Genomic DNA, 19,757 nt, shown 5'->3' with positions numbered 1-19,757 from the left:
GCCCATGGGCGCCGCCATTTGCGTTCCTTATTTGGGCCTGGGTAGTCTACGTAAAGATTTACGTAGACTATGGCGAAAATAAGGGCAACGCTATTTGCGTTGCCCTTATTTTCACCGTAGTCTACGTAAATCTTTACGTAGACTACCCGGGCCCAAATAAGGAATGCAAATGGTGGTGCCCATGGGCGCCGCCATTTGCGTACGTGCTTTTTTTTCCCCAAAGTCACCCGTGATAGGCTACGTAATGATCTACGTAGCCTATCACGGCTGACTTTGGAAATCTAGCTGTGATAGGCTACGTAAATCGTTACGTAGCCTATCACGGGTGTGTGTTGGTGTTTTTTTTACATTTTCTTTTTTATTTTGCGGCCAGGGAGACGTGGCGCTTCTCCCCGGCCTGAATTTCGGCCGGGCGAGGCAGGGCGCCTCCCCCCCCCCGGCCTGAACTTCGGGGGGAGAACCGAAGTGCCTCCCCCCATCGCGAAGCAAGCTGCGGGACCAGGTAAGTGACTTTCGTACATCCCTAGGAGACATTACCCAGTCCACCACCTGCTAAGATGGCCCTGTGTGTTTCCTCCCGAAGTGCAGCCACTGTCTCTTTCCTTCTCCCTGCTCCCTTTCTCTCTCCCTAAGGCATTTTCATAGTGGAGGCAGGCACCCCTGGAATTTGGGTGCCCCATGCAGTCACTTAGCTAGTCCCTGTGGTTGGGCCAGCCCAGTGCGATTGGCACATATGTGCATGCACATATCTGTACACATATACACTACTTTAATAAAATACCATATTTAAATTCACAAAAATATAACATCATCCATTCATTAGTAGGTTTGCCAACTTCTTATTTACGTTTAAAAAACACACACACCAAAAACACACACCTGCTGGTCACTTCTGTGAGACCATGCCAGGAAGAGCCAGGGTGGGTCATAGGAAGAGTGAGGACAGAATTTGGCAATCAAAAATAGAACAGATGTGGTTTATGGATAGAATTTGAAAGACTTTGGTGGGCCATGGGTGGATCCTCGTAAAATGATATCTGGAGTTTAATGGCTCTTCAAGCCCCAATACTGGTTCCCTGACGGAACCCCACTGTTTGGCAACCCTGTCCATTGTTATCATATTGGTCCATATGAGGATGATGTTTGGATCAATATCTTGCTGACAATTTGTATTCGAATACTGAATAAATCTGAAGATTTATTTTGTTACTTTTTCCATATCCAGGCCAGGTTTATCTATTTCAGCTAACTCCCATAACCTTATTAACTAACAATATATAAATGAGATTATCTCTTACTTAAGTTGATAGTCATAATCAATGCAGTATCTAGTGCTTTAACTTTATTTTTTACGATTTTTAGTTGATCAAAAGGCAATTTATAGCTCTAAGAGTTATATCTTAGAAGTTATAACTCGGGGAAGCAGAGTAGCAACTTGTGAGCCACCAAGACAACAGTGAGCAGCCCGTCGGACATATATTTTGGCCTACCAGTACTTGACAAACTCAGGCATCTTCTGCTTTTTCAGATGATGCCTGTGGCCTATGGGTGTAGGCTCAGTCCACAGCTGGGTTGATTAGATCAGGTCAGCTCTATAGGAAGGCCATCTGTTTCTTAGGAGTGAGTGACCAGATCAAACCAGCAAGGGAGTTTTGCATGGGAATTTAGCAGGGAAGTTTGAATGGAAGTCCAGGGAGACAGTATTCATCTGGAGATCCTAGCACCATGGACACCAAGCGAGCTGTTGTGGTGACCTGCAGAGTATGTGCCATGTTTGTCCTCCTTCCTGAAGACAATGTGCCATGATCTACACCTGCAGCAAGTGGAAGCTGTTAGCTCTGCTGGAAAAAAAGGTTGTTGTTGTTCAGTCGTTCAGTCGTGTCCGACTCTTCGTGACCCCATGGACCATAGCACGCCAGGCCTTCCTGTCCTGCGGTCTCTCCCGGAGCATGCTCAAGTCCATATTCATTGCATCGGTGATGCTATCTAGCCATCTCATCCTCTGCCGTCCCCTTCTCCTTTTGCCTTCAATCTTTCCCAGCATCAGGGTCTTTTCCAGTGAGTTGGAAACGAAGGTGGAGGGATACAAAGCATGCATGTCTACACTTCAGCTCACAAGAAAGGATGCAAGGTTTTAGATGAGAGACAGGATGCACTCTTGGCAGAGCACCAGGAGGAGAAAGATTTCAAGGAGGAGAAAGAGACAAGTGCGTGGAAGAATGTCACATACATGATGAGAAGAATACCAATATCATGCATGATACCAATTTCATGCTCTTCCTATAGAAGGAGATCCTGGGCCATCTGAAGAAGGATCACCACAATGGAGCATTAAGGAGGACACTCAGCTTCCCCCACCCCAAATAGGAGAAATTTAATCACCCCTCTCAGAAGATGTGTGCTGTTGGTGGTCAGAGACTCTGTACTGGGACAGAGGCAGCTGCATGCAGACCTGAAATGTCATCTCAGGAGATGTGTAGCCTTCTGGCAGCATGTATCCAAGATGTGATGCAGAGGTTGCCATGACTCATCAGACTCACTGACTGCTACTCCCTCCTGCTGATTCATGTGGGAACAAATGATACAGCTCAAAGAAATGTTGAATGGATCTCCAAAGACTATGAGGCTATGGTTAGAGAAGGCATCAGAAAGGGGAGGTGCTTGCTGCACTGCCAAGCAAGTTCACAAGAGACAGTGAACAGGTTTGGCTCAGCCCTATCTACAGAGAAATCCCACATGCTTCTGCCAACGCTGCAAGGCAAGATGCTTCCACTGGACAACAAAGCCTGATCACGCCAAGGGCGAGGTCCTGATCACCTTGGCAGTGCACTGTGATCAGAAAGGGAAACAGAAAGGGAGGTTGCTGGGGCAATGTGGATGATCTAGCACCAGGGTAGAATCAATCTGGTGCCCTCCAGATGTTTGAACTACAACTTCCATCATTCAGCTCCAGCCAGCATAGCCAATGGTCAGGGGTTATGAGAGCTGTAGTCTGAAACTTCTGGAGAGCACGGGCCACCTACCCCTGCCCTCGCACATATCCCCAGGAGAGATGGAATGGAAGAGAAGTTCCATTGATCTAAGGATGGAGACATGGTCCATGCTTCTGCAAGAGGGGGTTGCCCTTTGAGGTGGCATTGGGATCATGGGTGGCTTGCAAAGCCATACTGTCAAAGAGGATTTGGTCCAGGCTTGGCTCAGGGTGGGAGGGCAACCCTGGGGTGCATGAGAAGGCAGCCTTGAGTGACTCAACCCCGCTGCCACTCCTTATCTGATGCCAAAACTGCAGCATACACAACCTGCTTTTGAGAGCAGGAAGTTTGACCTGTTGACAACCTACTCTTTAATGAAACAAGCATTTTGTGTCAATTGATCTGTCCTTGGGAATAAGGAGCCATAAACAATAGAGATTGATTGTTTGAGGCTTAAAAGTTAGAGTATATTTTGTTAAATATACTTGTGAAATTCATAATTTTCAGAACATCCATGGGTATGAAGCATCAGCCTACATACTGAACAGTTGTTTTAAAAGGCTCTCTGGTGTTATTAAAGTAGGTCTTGGCATAGAACATAAAAAATAGTTACAACTTAACAAGATGTTTTCTTGAATAGGTTAACATACCGTACTTTTAAATATTATAAGACTTATTAAAGTTTAGTGCAAAGAAAATGAAATATATACACACTGCCTTTCCCTAATTATGTAACTTCAAGATTTTTAATTTTGATATATTTACTCTCTGTTAATATATTCTTAGAATAAAATTTCCTACTTTGGCATGCCATGACCAGTTTAAGCAGAATCAACTGATGAAGCTTTTCTTGGACTTCATGCTTTAGTTTGGGGACTGCCTATTTGAATGTTATCCCATGAAAACTTCAACCTAGCCTTCTCCCTGACATGCCATTTTTCTATGGAAAGAGAAGGTGGTTGTTTTTTCATGGAGAAAGCATTCAAATCGATGACCCACAGCTGCAGCCTGAAGTGGCAGACTCCAGGAAAAGTTTTGCCATGATTCTGCTGAATTTTTACTGGCTGCAAGTTCCACCCACTCAAATAAACTTGCTGTATTTTGTCCTCAGATATTTGGTTGCTACTCTGCTTGATTGCTGCTTGAATATTTATTTCAAAAGGCAGCCAAGTATAGGAGTTCATGAAAGGTTTAAAATTCAACTTAAAATGCTAGCTGTGTACTCATATGATTTTATTCTTTAAACATTAAAAATATCTATATATATTCAAAATTCTCACATTTTTGCTATTCATATTTTGAATTTAAAAATTCAAATGTTCTAATGTAACATTTTTACTACAAAATCTGACTACTGTATACTTGTTGACATCTGATCTCATGGTTGTTTTGACATGGATAGGCATCCAAAATAAAATCTCACAAGCTACCAAATGCTTTGAAATACTAATCACCAATGCATGTCATCTACCAAATACTGTCAGTTACCAACCTCAGAGGGTATTTCAGGGGCCATAGGAAATCTCAGATCTCCCCCTCCGAGGCTGCAGAGAGAGCTCCAATCTCAGCTCCCATCCCCCATCCCCAGTTCCTGCGGAAAGGGTCACATCACTCACCACCCCGATGTTGGAGCTCCGATGTTGGGAGAGTTGAAAATGGGGTGAAATGCTCTGACCTTGAAACATTCTGACTCTACAGGTAGGATTACCTTGTAAATGCCAGATCATTTCAGTATTAGATACTGTCAGATTATAAATACGATTGTATTTCAAATATCAAATACTATCAAGTACTGTCAAATACTATATGCCTTTACATATCAACTATCCAGTACAGTCAAATGACAAAAAATGAGATCAAATCTCAGTGAATATTAGGGAAACATCTGAGTATTCAGTGAATACTGGTGAATAAAAGACATAAATTTAGAGAATTATCGGAAGCAATTTGATTTTAGTTCTACTGGGACTATAGCATATAACTAGAGATGGGGATGAAATTCGTTTGGTTAAGATTTTAATACAGACTGACCTAAATCAATCCCAAACTAATACACAAACTGGAATACAATTATCCTTTGGGTTTTGCTCTTCTCTGAATTTTGCAATGCACTTCTCTGATCAAAAAATACATACAAAATGCATACATTAGGGGAACAAAAGTGTGTACATTAGGGAAAATAGCATAGAAAAAGGCAAATATTTGGGGAAAGTGCTTGCAAAAAAGGCATATGAATTTTCATACAGACTTAAAAAAATTACAACCCACTATGGAAGCAGGATGGAACAAACTTATACTTGAAAAAAATGTGAATGTTATAAAAAGTGAAACAAAACATTCATCCATCCCTATATCTAACTCATTTCTGTGGCAAAATCCGGCTTAGGGTGGATTCCTATTCACAATTTCCATGCCTATGTTCATTTGTATTTTTTTTTTCCTTGCAAGGCCCACACCACACATTTGTTTGCACATCTGCATTTGAAATTGTTAACCACCTAAGCGCCAAACTACACTATGCTAATCCCGTACCATGTCGGTGAGGTTTGTATTTATTCCGTTTAGATATGCATGATGTCAATGGAGGCCTCCCCCCGCCTTTTTTTTAAACTGCCCCCCCACCCCCGAAGGCAGAAATTCAAGAAAAAATGGGGAGGAGATTTACTCTTCCCCTCCCAGTGTGCAATGGACCAAATCCAAATCAGACATACTCACACTACAGTAAATATTTTTTTAAAAAAAACTAGCCTCCCAATACACACTCTGCAAGTAGCATAATCTGTAATTTGGCTCTTAGAATTAAATGGTGAGGATAGAATGCCACAGGGGTGTCACTAATAATGATCTTCTCCCATATAACTGCTCCCCGCGGCACTTTAAGATCTACTGATGAGGCCTTGCTCTCTTGACACCATCCTTTGTGAATGCAAGTTAATCCACAAGCAGCAGCATCTTTTCAGTAATTGTCCCAATGTTATGGAATGACTTCCCCTAGACAGAAGCCGCTGCCCTAATTTCATGCCGCCCTTGGTCTAATCTCAAAAGTTCTCTGCACGTGATCAGTGCAGGCCTCTAGCATGAGTGATCTACCACTTCCTGGCAGCCTACTGGGTGAGGAAGAAGAGGGAGGGAGATGTTGGATCTGTTTTACTGATTTTTTTTAATTTGTTGTATTTTATGCTGTAAACCACTTTGTCAACAATTGTAAAAAAGAAAAGAAAAGAAAAGTGGTATACCAATGTTGTGATGCATTTTCATGTACTTACATTTGTACCCTGTCCAAGCAGCATGGGACAGTATACATAGCATTGTCCCATTTGATTCTCACAGCAAGCCTCTGAAGACAGACAAGCTGAGAGATAACATGCCCTAAGCTGAGTAGGGATTCGAATCAAAGTCTACCGAGGCCAAGCATGCCATCCACTATAACACAGTGGTTCTATATATATTATATATAGAATATGTTGGTGTTGAGGTTTTTATTTTCTCCCATGAGTATTATTTTGTAATTTGTATTTCTTTTCTTTTTACCCCAATTCCGAATACAAAACTTTGGGGATAGAGTTGACTGGCTAAAAAAGTAGGCTTTATATATAGGATGCAGTTGTTTTAAGTCACAAGAGTTTTATTTTTTTAATTTTTTTTAGTACAACTACAGGAGACATCTGAGGATGTCTTTATAATGAGCTCTGTGTTAATTTTAAGAAATCAATGTGATGTGCTGCTTGCAGATTATAATGTAATTCTGTAATACAAATTAGATCAGCTTTGAATGCCTTTGAAATGTAGTGTGTTAAAAATGGTATGTACAGGTTAAAAGTTACAGATTCCAAACAACCAGGATTTTCATGAAATTATCACACGTGCTTTGATAGAGTCCTAGAATGATTCAAAAGAGTAACTTTTGTATGAAGCCGTCTCGGTTTCTTTGATAGACACCTTGATCTTTATGCTGTCATCTATTAATTATATTACAGATAAGGTAAATAAAAAGTGTTGGAATATTGAGATCACAACCTTCTTTTTTCCTGTGAAGACTAAAGGTATAGGCTTCTATGAAGTCAGCAAGCAATGCGGGATGATAAAGGTATTCTTCCATTGACAAGCAATGTTTATTTTGATACATGAGAGAAAGAGATCTTGAGTTCAATAGCTAAGAGCACAGCAGACAGGGTAGAACATTGGTTTACGGAATCAGCAGAAGCCAGTGGTCAAGCTTTTGCTGGACTGTACCACATCAATTTGCATGTTGGAAGGCTTCCTTCATATTGAAAAACACACAAAACAATCCCTTCATGTAGAAAATAGCACATTAGGGCGAAAGCTTGACTAAATCCTCCTCTCTGACATACCAAATTTGCAGGTGTAAGGGGGGGTGTGGATGAGGGAGCTCTCAAATCTGTCCTTCCCTCCTGCTGTGTAGCATGAAATGGAACAGTTCCTGAAAAAAAACTAGCCATTTGAATTTGCTGACTCTATCAACTAGCCCTCAAATGTGCTGTACAGTGAGGTTGGTGGCAGATAGAAATGGCAGAGGCTTTGCAAGGCTTAAGCAGGGGTGATGCTCAACTCATCTAGAAAGATGAGAGCCGAGGTATCAGATACCAGAAACTGATCATTGGTTTTGAGCCAATGTAATTGTCATGGCTTCCCCCAAAGATTGCTGGGGACTGGTGAGTCCCTATTAGAGATCCTTAGTTCTGCTCGTGGAACTATGGTTCTTGGAATCCCCTGGTTGAGAAGACATTATGGTTAACCCAGTTTAGGTCTGTAGTAAAACATCTCAGTAGCAGCCGGAACATATGATTTTAGTTTGAGAAGCCCAGACTCAAATCCCCACTGAGCTACAAAGCTTATTAAGTGGGTTTGTGCTCAATAACCCAGCCTTTTTGAATGTTTACACATTTGAGCCATAATAATTTCTTCTCCTATCTTACCAAATCAACTCATCACAGGTTTCCTTGGGGAAGAACCATCAGAGAGCCAGTAGTGATTAGAGAGTTGGACTGGGACAGGGGAGACCTGGGATTAAGTCCCCACTCAGCTATGAAGCTCACTGGGTGACTGACTCTTGGCTCAACCTACCTCACAGAGTTGTAGTGAGGATAAAATGGACTGGAGGAGGATCATGTGGGCTTCTTGGAGGAAAAGGTGGGATATAAATGTAACTAACTAATTAACCCCCTTCATGGATCACTGCCTTGTTGTGGCAAAGGGGCTTGCGTAACTCAGTGAAGCCATAAGCTATGCCGTGCAGGGCCACCCAAGATGGACAGGTCATGGCAGAGAGTTCTGACAAAATGTGGTCCACTGGAGAAGGAAATGGCAACCCACTCCAGGATTCTTGCCAAGAAAACCCCATGGAACGTATCACAAGGCTAAAAGATATGACGCCGGAAGATGAGCCCCTCAGGTCAGAAGGTGTCCAATATACTACTGGGGAAGAGCAGAGGGAATTTGCAAGTAGCACCAGAAAGAGTGAAGCGGCTGGGCCAAAGCCGAAAGGACACTCAGCTGTGGATGTGTCTGGTGGTGAAAAGAAAATCCGATGCTGTAAAGAACAATATTGTTTAGGCACCTGGAATGTCAGATCAATGAACCAAGGTAAGCTGGAGGTGGTCAAACATGAGATGGCAAGATTGAACATCGACATCTTGGGAATCAGCGAACTAAAATGGACAGGCATGGGCGAATTTAATTCAGGTGACCATCATATCTACTATTGTGGGCAAGAATCCCTTAGAAGAAATGGAGTAGCACTCATAGTCAACAAAAGGGTGGGAAAAGCAGTACTGGGGTACAATCTCAAAAATGATAGAATGATCTCAGTACGAATCCAAGGCAAACCATTCAACATCACAGTAATTCAAGTCTATGCCCCAACCACTGGGGCCGAAGAAGCTGAGGTTGATCGGTTCTATGAAGACCTACAACACCTTCTAGAACTAACACCAAAAAAAGATGTCCTCTTCATCATAGGGGATTGGAATGCTAAAGTAGGAAGTCAAGAAATCACCGGGATAACAGGCAGGCATGGCCTTGGTGTACAAAATGAAGCAGGACAAAAGCTAATAGAGTTTTGCCAAGAGAACATGCTGATCATAGCAAACACTCTTTTCCAACAGCACAAGAGGCGACTCTACACATGGACGTCACCAGATGGTCAATATCGAAATCAGATTGATTATGTCCTTTGCAGCCAAAGATGGAGAAGCTCCATACAGTCAGTAAAAACAAGACCTGGAGCTGACTGTGGCACAGATCATGAGCTGCTTCTTGCAAAATTTCGGCTTAAATTGAAGAACGTCGGGAAAACCACTAAACCGTTCAGGTATGACCTAAATCATATCCCTGATGAATATACAGTGGAGGTGAGGAATAGATTTCAGGGATTAGACCTGATAGACAGAGTGCCTGAGGAACTATGGACGGAGGTCCGTAACATTGTTCAGGAGGCAGCAACGAAATCCGTCCCAAAGAAAAAGAAATGCAAGAAAGCCAAGTGGCTGTCTGAGGAGGATTTACAAGTAGCTGAGGAAAGAAGGGAAGCGAAAAGCAAGGGAGAAAGGGGAAGATATACCCAACTGAATGCAGAGTTCCAGAGAATAGCAAGGAGAGACAAGAAGGCCTTCTTAAATGAACAATGCAAGGAAATCGAGGAAAACAACAGAATGGGAAAGACTAGAGATCTCTTCAAGAAAATTGGAGATCTGAAGGGAACGTTTTGTGCAAAGACGGGCATGATAAAGGACAAAGAAGGCAGGGACCTAACAGAAGCAGATGAGATTAAGAAGAGGTGGAAAGAATACACGGAAGAACTATACCGGAAAGTTCTTAATGTCCCTGATAGCCATGATAGTGCGGTCACTGAACTTGAGCCGGACATCCTCGAGAGTGAAGTCAAGTGGGCCTTAGGAAGCATTAGTAACAACAAAGCTAGCGGAGATGACAGTATTCCAGCCGAGCTATTTAAAATCCTAAAAGATGATGCTGTTAAAGTGCTGCATTCAATATGCCAACAAATCTGGAACACTCAACAGTGGCCACAAGACTGGAAAAGGTCAGTTTACATTCCAATTCCAAAGAAGGGCAACGCCAAAGAGTGTTCAAACTACCGCACAATTGCGCTCATTTCACATGCCAGCAAGGTGATGCTCAAAATCCTACAAGCTAGGCTTCAGCAGTATGCGAACCGAGAACTACCGGAAGTACAAGCTGGGTTTAGAAGAGGCAGAGGAACTAGAGATCAAATCGCCAACATTCGCTGCATCATGGAGAAAGCAAGAGAATTCCAGAAAAACGTCTATTTCTGCTTCATTGACTACGCTAAAGCCTTTGATTGTGTGGATCACAACAAACTGTGGCAAATTCTTAAAGTGATGGGAGTACCAGACCACCTTACCTGTCTCCTGAGAAACCTGTATGAGGGTCAAGAAGCAACAGTAAGAACCAGACATGGAACAACCGATTGGTTCAAAATTGGGAAAGGAGTACGACAAGGCTGCATATTGTCACCCTGCTTATTTAACTTATATGCAGAGTACATCATGAGAAATGCCGGGTTGGATGAATCAGAGGTCGGAATTAAGATTGCCGGGAGAATTATCAACAACCTCCGATATGCAGACGATACCACCCTAATGGCAGAAAGCGAAGAGGATCTCAAGAGCCTCTTGTTGAGGGTGAAAGAGGAGAGTGCAAAAGCTGGTTTGAAACTCAACATTAAAAAAACTAAGATCATGGCATCTGGCCCCATTACTTCCTGGCATATAGAAGGGGAAGAAATGGAAGCAGTGACAGATTTTACTTTCTTGGGCTCCAAGATCACCGCAGACGGTGACTGTAGCCATGAAATTAAAAGACGCTTGCTCCTTGGGAGGAAAGCTATGGCAAACCTAGACAGCATAGTAAGAAGCAGAGACATCACCTTGCCGACAAAGGTCCATCTAATCAAAGCTATGGTTTTCCCAGTAGTAATGTATGGCTGTGAGAGCTGGACTATAAGGAAGGCTGAGCGCCGAAGAATTGATGCTTTCGAACTGTGGTGCTGGAGAAGACTCTTACGAGTGCCCTGGACTGCAAGGAGGTCAAATCAGTCCATCCTAAAGGAAATCAACCCTGACTGCTCATTGGAAGGACAGATAATGAAGCTGAAGCTCCAATATTTTGGCCACCTAATGCGAAGAGAAAACTCCCTGGAAAAGACCCTGATGCTGGGAAAGACTGAAGGCAAAAGGAGAAGGGGACGGCAGAGGATGAGATGGCTAGATAGCATCACGGATGCAATGAATATGAACTTGAGCATGCTCCGGGAGAGAGCGCAGGACAGGAAGGCCTGGCGTGCTATGGTCCATGGGGTCACGAAGAGTCGGACACGACTGAACGACTGAACAACAACAACAACTAATTAACTAACTAACTAGCTAACTAAATAGAAAGGAAGGATTAAACTGACATGAAAGCCATGTTCAGCACTCAGACAATAAAAAGGCTCTTCTAAAGAGGACTGGGTTGTTGTTTTTTTAATTACTAGCTCCCTAAAGGACACAAAACAATTGTCTAGTTGGTATATAGAATTCCTGAGCTCACCCTGAAAAGTTTTGAAGTGAACATGTGCAAAACTACCAAGGGTGCTTGAAAAATGGTCCTCTTTGCCACCTCTATCTCCCCCTGCCTCAAAGCTCCCCATTAATTTATTTTTCAGCAGAGGGGAGACAGCGGTGGCTTTGGGAACTCCAGTCTCGTCTTTTCATGCCAAGGACAGGAGTGGGCCTACAAGTCCCAGCATCCTCAGTGGGAAATTGAAATTGTGTGCACTGGTCCACCGGGGAAAAGGCCCCCAGCAGCCTTTTTATTGGCAGGAACAATGCACTTCTTCTTCTTCTGGTGCCGTCTCCTATCAGAGGTTAGCTATCATTACAGCTATTTTTGTTTTTGATGCCGCTGCTCTGAATAGTTGTATAGAAGTACAGCTCAACCTTTCCCTCCGATTCCGTAACCATGATGTTCCTCCTCTTCCTATTGATCTTTTTCCTTCCATTTTCCCCTCATATAATGGGTTGGAGTATGGCGTATTTTTTCACCTCAGATAATATGACCAAGGAACAGTGCACACAGTGTCATTTTCCTACCCGAGATACTGGCACTTGTCAGCCCAGTCCATTCTCTGGTGTAAGAACGTGCTGCTCCAGGGACTAAGGCTCTGAAAGCTGCCAGTGCTCCAAAGCAGGGAGCCAGGAGGTACGGGGAACAGGGGGGTGGCTGTTAGTATCAGGGCTACCTGGCACAGCTCTGTTCACCCGGCTTTTTGCAGGTTGCTCATAGGGCTGTGCCCGCCCTGATCCTGCTCTCAAGTACTCAGTTGGGTGCTCGCATTTGCAGATGCCCTGAACTGAATGCTCGGCAATCTCCTTTGGCTAGACAAGCCACACAAAGCAGGGGATTCCACAGGATAGCAGCATTCACAAGCTACCAGCATTTCACGTATGGAAATACAGACATGCTGTTAACACCCTTATTGCATCTCATGCCAAGGATGGGTGCCCAAATCTCTCTCTCTCTCACACACACTCACACACACACACACACATTGCTGTTCTCCGGTATTCATTTACTTTGCAATGGCATGTCGTCCGCTGATTTAAAGAAGCCAAGGCAATGTTTGTTTTTTGGATTAAAGGTACCTGAGGAGGAGAGAAAAAGCCCCTATTGTCCTCAACAGTGCTATCAGGAGTTCAAAATATACCTCAGCAGCTGCAGCATGAGAAAAGACCAGTTGGGCACTGCATGGCGCTTTAGCGTTCCTGCACATGCATTTCTATGAAGGTGTGCTGGAGACATGTTCAGTCCATCTCACTCCGAGTCTGAACCATGAGAGGCCTGCACGGGAAGGGGAAGAATCCCAAAGAGCGGCAACTCGAGCAACTCACATTAATGACTTTAATCAGGGAGGCATCGCGCAAAGGCCAAAAAGAAAGATCATGAGATTTGCCAGGCTCAGATACTGGGGGGAAAAGGGACCCTCCCTGCTGAATTTGGAAAGGTGAAGCATATCACACCTGAAAACCTCTGCTTCTAGTAACCCCCAAAGCCCTTCGGAAGCAATTTCTATGTTCTTTAATGAATGGAAGGGAGAGTGAGGCCGTGCAGAATAGCTCCATCCCCAGCATCCCTGCCAGCTTCACCATGGGCCTTCACACACTGAGTGGAAGGTCTGAAGGGGGAGCGTATGTCTGAATACCCATGGACTCTGCCATATGGTCAGGAACTTGTGCAAGATTCCTGATTGCATGGAGGAACCTATGTGCATTCAGACAAATGCACATAGATTCCCCCTTCAGATCTTCTGCTCGACATGTGAAGGTCAAGACTGGAACTGACAAAGATGCTGTGGGCAGGGCCAGTGTGCATGCCTCCCCCATGCGTTAATTCATGGAATAGTAACTCCTTACATGCTTGAGGGTTTCGTCCAGTGATCCTAACTAATGGAAAAAGACATTCCTTCTGGTAATGGGGGCAGGACTGTACAGGGTTGTAAAGATTGAAAACCGTCATTTTGAACTGAGCCCAGAAGTACACGTGCATATACATCCGCGAGTGTGTGTGCATGCGTATGAGACAGAGAGATTTATGTAGCATCTGTGTAAGGACCAAAACTTTTTAAATGCCATCAGTCTAAAGTTGTAATAGAATCAGAATCCTTGCCTATTATTTTCTCTACTAAGTTTAGCTGTAGTCCACAACTGACTTACTCCAGAGTAGCACTATTACAAGCAGCGGGACAGTTCCAGAATCAGTCAGAGGGTATGGACTGTGGCCATTTTTGTTTATTTATTTTGTCAACTATAGTAAAGATATATGCTTTCCCCACCCCCACCCCGCATAAATTTATTTTTTCACAAACTGTGGAATGCAGTTAGGTAACTTGTTATCTAAAATCTAAATCTAACTCTTGCTAACTCTAAGAGCTAACTCTTGCTCTGGTTTTGAGAACAACAACAAAAAACTTTTAGAACACTGAATGCTGAAAGCAGTGCAAATTATGGAAATCTTTTTATTAATTTGTTTTTTTAAAGTTGCATAAACAATGTAGGAAGGTCTGAATTTAGCCACGATTAGGTGATGCAATAGCTTTGCACATGGTGAAGAGACTTCAATGAAAAGGGAGGGGCGGGCTGTGAATGGAATCATTTCAATACAAGCCTTTTTTTGGGGGAGGGATTTTTTTTATTGTATTGATTGCCCAGCTTGTATTGGGAGAAAGAGGGGCACACTCTCCTAGACTTCCTTTCTTTCTCCAGGTAAATTTCTGTTCTGCTCTTTGTTGGGCATGTGGAACCACATGTGCTTAAAGAGCAGCATGACTGCATGAGAATTCATTCTAAGTTCCTTGCTTGGGCACTGATTTGCAAGTAAAGCTGCTGAAGAATGGGGAGGGAAGGGGGGATGGGCACCAACTCCTCCTCACAAGGAGAACCATTTGGGTGTGGGGGGAACGGGATTGAAGTTCTTCCCCCATCTGTGTTCAAGACATCATTCCCCAGTGGTGGATCTACTGACAAGAAGCACGGCTGCGTCAAAGGTAAACTGCAGTCTTTCCCCAGAAACCAGGAAAGAAGCTGACCTTCTCCTTCCTTTCTTGCTTTTGATGCAGCTGCCCTCCTTGTCCACCAGCAAAGAAAGATCTGGTGCTAGAGAGGTGGTGGCAGGAGAGAGTGGCTTCCATCCTTCCCTGAAAATGGCTCAGCTTGGAAGGAAGGAAGAGGAAGGAAGGAGGTGCAAAGCATTTTCATGCCCAAGGGAGAAAAAATCCAAATGGGGCCCTCCTTTGGTGGTAAAATGTGGCTGCCAGTTCCCCTAAGGGTCAGGCTGTGAGACGGAGAGGACAGAGCCTGGGAGCCAAAGTGCAACGCCTCACAGATTTGAGGTGCAGCCTGATGGGGTACAGTAGAGCCTGGTGGGGGCAGGAAACAACTCTTTGTGGGTCAAGGGCCAATGGCTCTGTGGCTCAAGATGGAGCCTGATGAACCTGTCCTGAGGGGACGAAGTCCTCAAGCCAAGCCTGGCCTTCAGTTCCATCCCTGCAACCTGAGCTTTTAGTTCTTCCTCTGGAGATCTTGAGAAAGAGGCTAAAAATACTACTAAAACCTCAGGCGTCAGTCAACCTTATAGTAATGATAATATATAACAAATAATTGACAATTTGCTGCTCTTTAATGATTTCCTAAGCCTGCCATTAAAGTCAGTCCATCATCTCACCATCTCCAATGGGAGTGGAGTGGAGTGCTGGCATTGCCCCTTCCTTCCCCATCAGTGGGACAGAACAATCTTCTTTGAGGCATCTTGGGGGACATTGCAGAGACTGAAAATTCCCTCTTTAATGAGGAACTTACATTTCCCACAACCAACTGGGAAGTGGAGCACTAAGCAGTGACTCCGTGCGGGATTTGGTACGAATGGCACCAGCTGTTCCCCGGATACATCCTGGGAAACAAGCTGGTGCAAACACACCCTGAGATGTAACAAAGCCCACACAGGATTTTGGTTTGTCACGTCTTATTTTCACATGCAGCCAAATGAACGGCTGAGGACATAATGAGTTGCACCCTTGGCAGCCACATTGGTTTCCTGGCCACATTTGGTGGCACAAGTGTGAGTCAATGTTTAAATCCACTAACCTGCATGCTTCTGGCTGATACCTTCTGTCAGCTTTGCACAAAATATTCGCTGGGGTTTATTTTTAACCCACTTGAGAGGAGAAAAAATGCAAGGCATAAATTAAGACGATGGAGTTTCACACATTAACAGTCTGTGCTTAGTGTTAGTAAATCTTTTAATTTAATGTCTGTTTGAGTATTCAACCCCCAAATGCCAATTTTATATTCAGCTCCTCTTCCATTCACGCAGCTCCTGCTTTCTCTCTGTTGGATGTAGGAAGGCACAAGTGTGAAACTCCCACAATCCTTAGAAAATGCTGGCCTTAAAAAGTTACTTTTCATCTCTTGCTTTTAAAAAGAAACAAGTATAAGGGGGAGAAAATGCCCCTGAATTGACCTTGTGTTGAAAGTCAATACTGGTGTTATTGCCTTGGTGTGGAGGGGAGGCGGACAGGGAGGGGGGAATGGCAGAGTTGGGACCATATCTACCGGATTAGAAGACCGAAGCCAAGATACAGTGTCTGAGCCCAGGGAGAGATTCAGAGCTTTGCTTGTATTGACAGATGATTAGAGGACTTTGACTTCTCATGCATTTAGAAAGGTCAATCACTCTGTGATAACAGAGACTGGCACCTCAGACCCCAGCTCCCTATTCCAGATTCGGAGTATTTGGCAAAGGCCTACCGTGTATAAGACTACGTAGGCTAGCCAGCTGACACCCCAGGCCTCGGCCTCCAATCACAAAGCTTCCTAAAGGCCATTTGCTTATATGCCTCATAATTATGTTTAACTGTTAAAGCCATTTGCTTACTGTTCTTCCTGTGAATCCCAGTTTCAGCAGAGTGCAATAACTTCGCCATTTTATTCTCTCCATTTCAAATTCATTAATGATGTTTCACACTCTGCGGCTCTTGTTGTTACTGTTGTTGTTTTAAGGGAGTTAACAAGTATATCATAAAGTTCAGGAAGCCTCTTTACAAATCAAAGAGGATTTAAAAAGGCTGAGCTTTAGCTAGATCAGGGGTGGGCAACTTCAGAGGCTCTGGGGGCTAATTCCACCTCCCCAAAACCCCCAGGGCTCACACCCCCACTGTGCATGCCATTGCTGAATTTTGGCAGCAGCAGCGCTAGCGTTAAAACAATAGTATAACTGGTCTAAGAGGCCAAATTTACCTTTAAACCAAAGCTTTAAAGCTAAATTTGGGCCTTTAAGGCTACGGTCATAGATGGTTTTGCTGTTGCTGCCTCTGCCATGGCAGCAAATTCAGCAGTGGGGGAGTTCAGGGCTGCACTTCAGGCCAGGGGGACACATGTGGCCCACAGACTGAGTGTTGCCCACCCCTGGCCTAGTAGCAGCTCATAATGCTACTCCTAAATGCTCAGTTATGAGTAGCTCATAATACTACTCCTAAATGCTCAAAGTGTTTTACGTACATTACCTCAGGAATCCTTAAACAGCCCTGTAAGGAAGGTGTATGTTATTTATGTCCCAACTTTCTGGCATAGAGCTGAGGGCAGTGTTCACAGGGTTCCCATCCATGCACTGACCAAACTAGACATGCTTAGCTTCAGCGAGCACTGTGCTGAAAATTTCTCCCACATTAACTTCGACCATTCTCATTCAATTTGATAGAAAAGAAATTGCTTTCGTAAAGAAATTGAAAAGCGAAGACATTTCGGAGAACTTCTCATGGGTTGGGCTCAGGGTTCTTGTGCTTACCTTCCATATGAGTGTGTAGGAGTGTTCTGTCTGTCATTGTACAATCACCTCTCTGCGCCTCCAATAGAGACAAGATGTATGTATCTGCAATTCACACTCAGAAATTTAACATCTGGAAGATCCTGATGAAGGTGCTGAAACCTAAAGAACGACAGTTAGAGCTGAGCCAAAATGTCTTAGACGTTTTCTCAGAAAAGTCCTGAGATTTTTCTTTTCTTACCTCACCCCACCCCTAGAAATAAAAGGCCACTTTGCAGAATTTCCCCAAATGTCTTCCCCATTGTTTGGTGAGTTTTGCTCCCCCACCCACCCCCGGATCGATGCTAGGAATGGGGGATTGTGGACAATGCAAAATGGGAGCCAGGCTGCAAACACAGTTATTGTGTTATTGCCCCCCCCCTCCAGTTTCTCTGCCCACAAATAGCATGGAAAATTTTAAAAGGTCTACGGCAGCTCTGATAGGCTACGTAAGAATTTATGTAGCCTATCACGGCTAACCCCCCCCCCAAAAAAACCCCAGCGTATGCAAATGGCGGCAGCTACGGTGGCCGCCATTTGCATTCCCTATTTTTCGCTGTTCTAGCCTATGTAAATATTTGCGTAGGCTCTTAAGGCGAATAAAAGGGGAATGCAAATAGCATGTGTTCCTCTTTTTTTCACCGTAAGAACCCACGTAAATATTTACGTAGGCTTTTACGGCGAAAAAAAAAGAAACGCAAATAGCGCCCACTACTCTATTTGCACTTCCCTTTTTTTTCGCCGTAATTGCCTACGTAAATATTTACGTAGGATAAAACGGCGAAAAATAGGGAATGCAAATGGCGGCCGCCATAGCGGCCGCCATTTGCGTACGCCGTTTTTTTTTTTGCCTGCCGTGATAGGCTACGTAAATACTTATGTAGCCTATCATGGCAGCCTGGAAGGATTAGGGATGTACGAAAGTCACTTACCTTTTCGAAGGGTGGCATTCGCGGTGCGGGGGAGGCGCTCCGTCCCTCCCCCCAAAATTCTGGCCGGGGGGGAGGCGCTCCGTCCCTGCCCCCCGAATTTCTGGCCAGGGGGAAGGCGCTCCCCCCCTCCCCCCCGAATCCTGGCCAGCTGGCTCCACAAATGGCGGCTGATTTAAAAGAAAAAAGAAAAACCGCGCGTACACAAGTGGCGGCGCCCATGGGCGCTGCCATTTGCGTTCCTTATTTTGGCACGTCTTAGTCTACGTAAACATTTACATAGACTAAGACGGCGAAAATAAGGGGACCGCAAATAGCGTAGCGTCTACGCACAGTTTTTTTCTTTTTAAATCAGCTGTGATAGGCTACGTAAAGATTTATGTTTTTTTTAAAATCTAGCCATGATAGGCTACATAAATCTTTACGTAGCCTATCACGTTTTTTTGTTTTTGTTTTTTTAAAACTGGAAATGGCAGTGGCGGCAGCCAGTTGGAAGACCGGCCGCCGCAGCCGCCACCGCCGAACCACCGCTGAACCGCCGCCAGAACCGTCGCTGCCGCCAGGAAGATTCGCCGAAGGTAAGTCCCGTCCTGGGGGGGGCGCAGACCATTCCGCTACCGATTTCAGTGCATTCGGCCTCCCCGAGATTCGTGGCGAAATTCTCTGACATCCCTAGGAAGGATGCAAATGGCGGCAGCTATGGCGGCCGCCATTTGCAACTGCAGCAGCCCATCCGCGGCCGGAAGTCCGGCTGTGGACGGCCCTGACTGGCTGCTCTGCAGAGCCGCTGTGGAGCAGAGCTGGCTGGGCAGGATTCTGGGGGGGAGGACCGGATCACCTCCCCCCCCATCGAGGATTCCGGGGGGAGGGACAGAGCGCCTCCCCCACCCAGCGGATGCCCTAACTGGAACCAGGTAAGTGTTTCGTACATCCCTATGATAAACTGCAAAAGAGGATGAGTTACATCCAAGTAGGGATGCTTAGTTTTAGAGGAGAGGCTTGAGGGTTGCTGTCGACCACTCCCACTCCCCACTCCCACCCTCAATGAATATTTACAACAACAGGCAGAGGAATTCCCCTGACCCCTCTGCTCCTGTACTCAGCAAGGTGCAATTTGAAGTTACTTCTGGATAGACAGGACTCTGCTCTCCCTGAGCCCCCCCTTCCCTTCTGCAAATCAGCGCTGCTCCAGCAACCCTCAGTGAGGGCAGTTCAGCTCACACAGACCCCCAAAGCACTGTGAAAGCACCGCAATGGGATAATCCATCAGAAAAGCAGTCTCAGAAACACCAAAGTGTAGAGCTAGAAACAGCGCACTGGCTAAAGAGAAGGGCGTGCATCATTGGACTCTATCAACTTCAGGGTGCAGTAGGACTGGCATAAAAGCCCCATGTAGATCCAGCTGTACACTCAGGATTGTGGCCTCAGTGTCTGTCAAGACTTTGAATAATAAGCAGGAACA

This window comes from Heloderma suspectum, chromosome 4, assembly GCF_057233095.1.
Source record: "Heloderma suspectum isolate Gila_16-S chromosome 4, 16-S_ref, whole genome shotgun sequence".
NCBI classification, from domain to species: Eukaryota; Metazoa; Chordata; class Lepidosauria; order Squamata; family Helodermatidae; genus Heloderma; species Heloderma suspectum.
Note: the sequence above shows the minus strand (reverse complement) of the source record.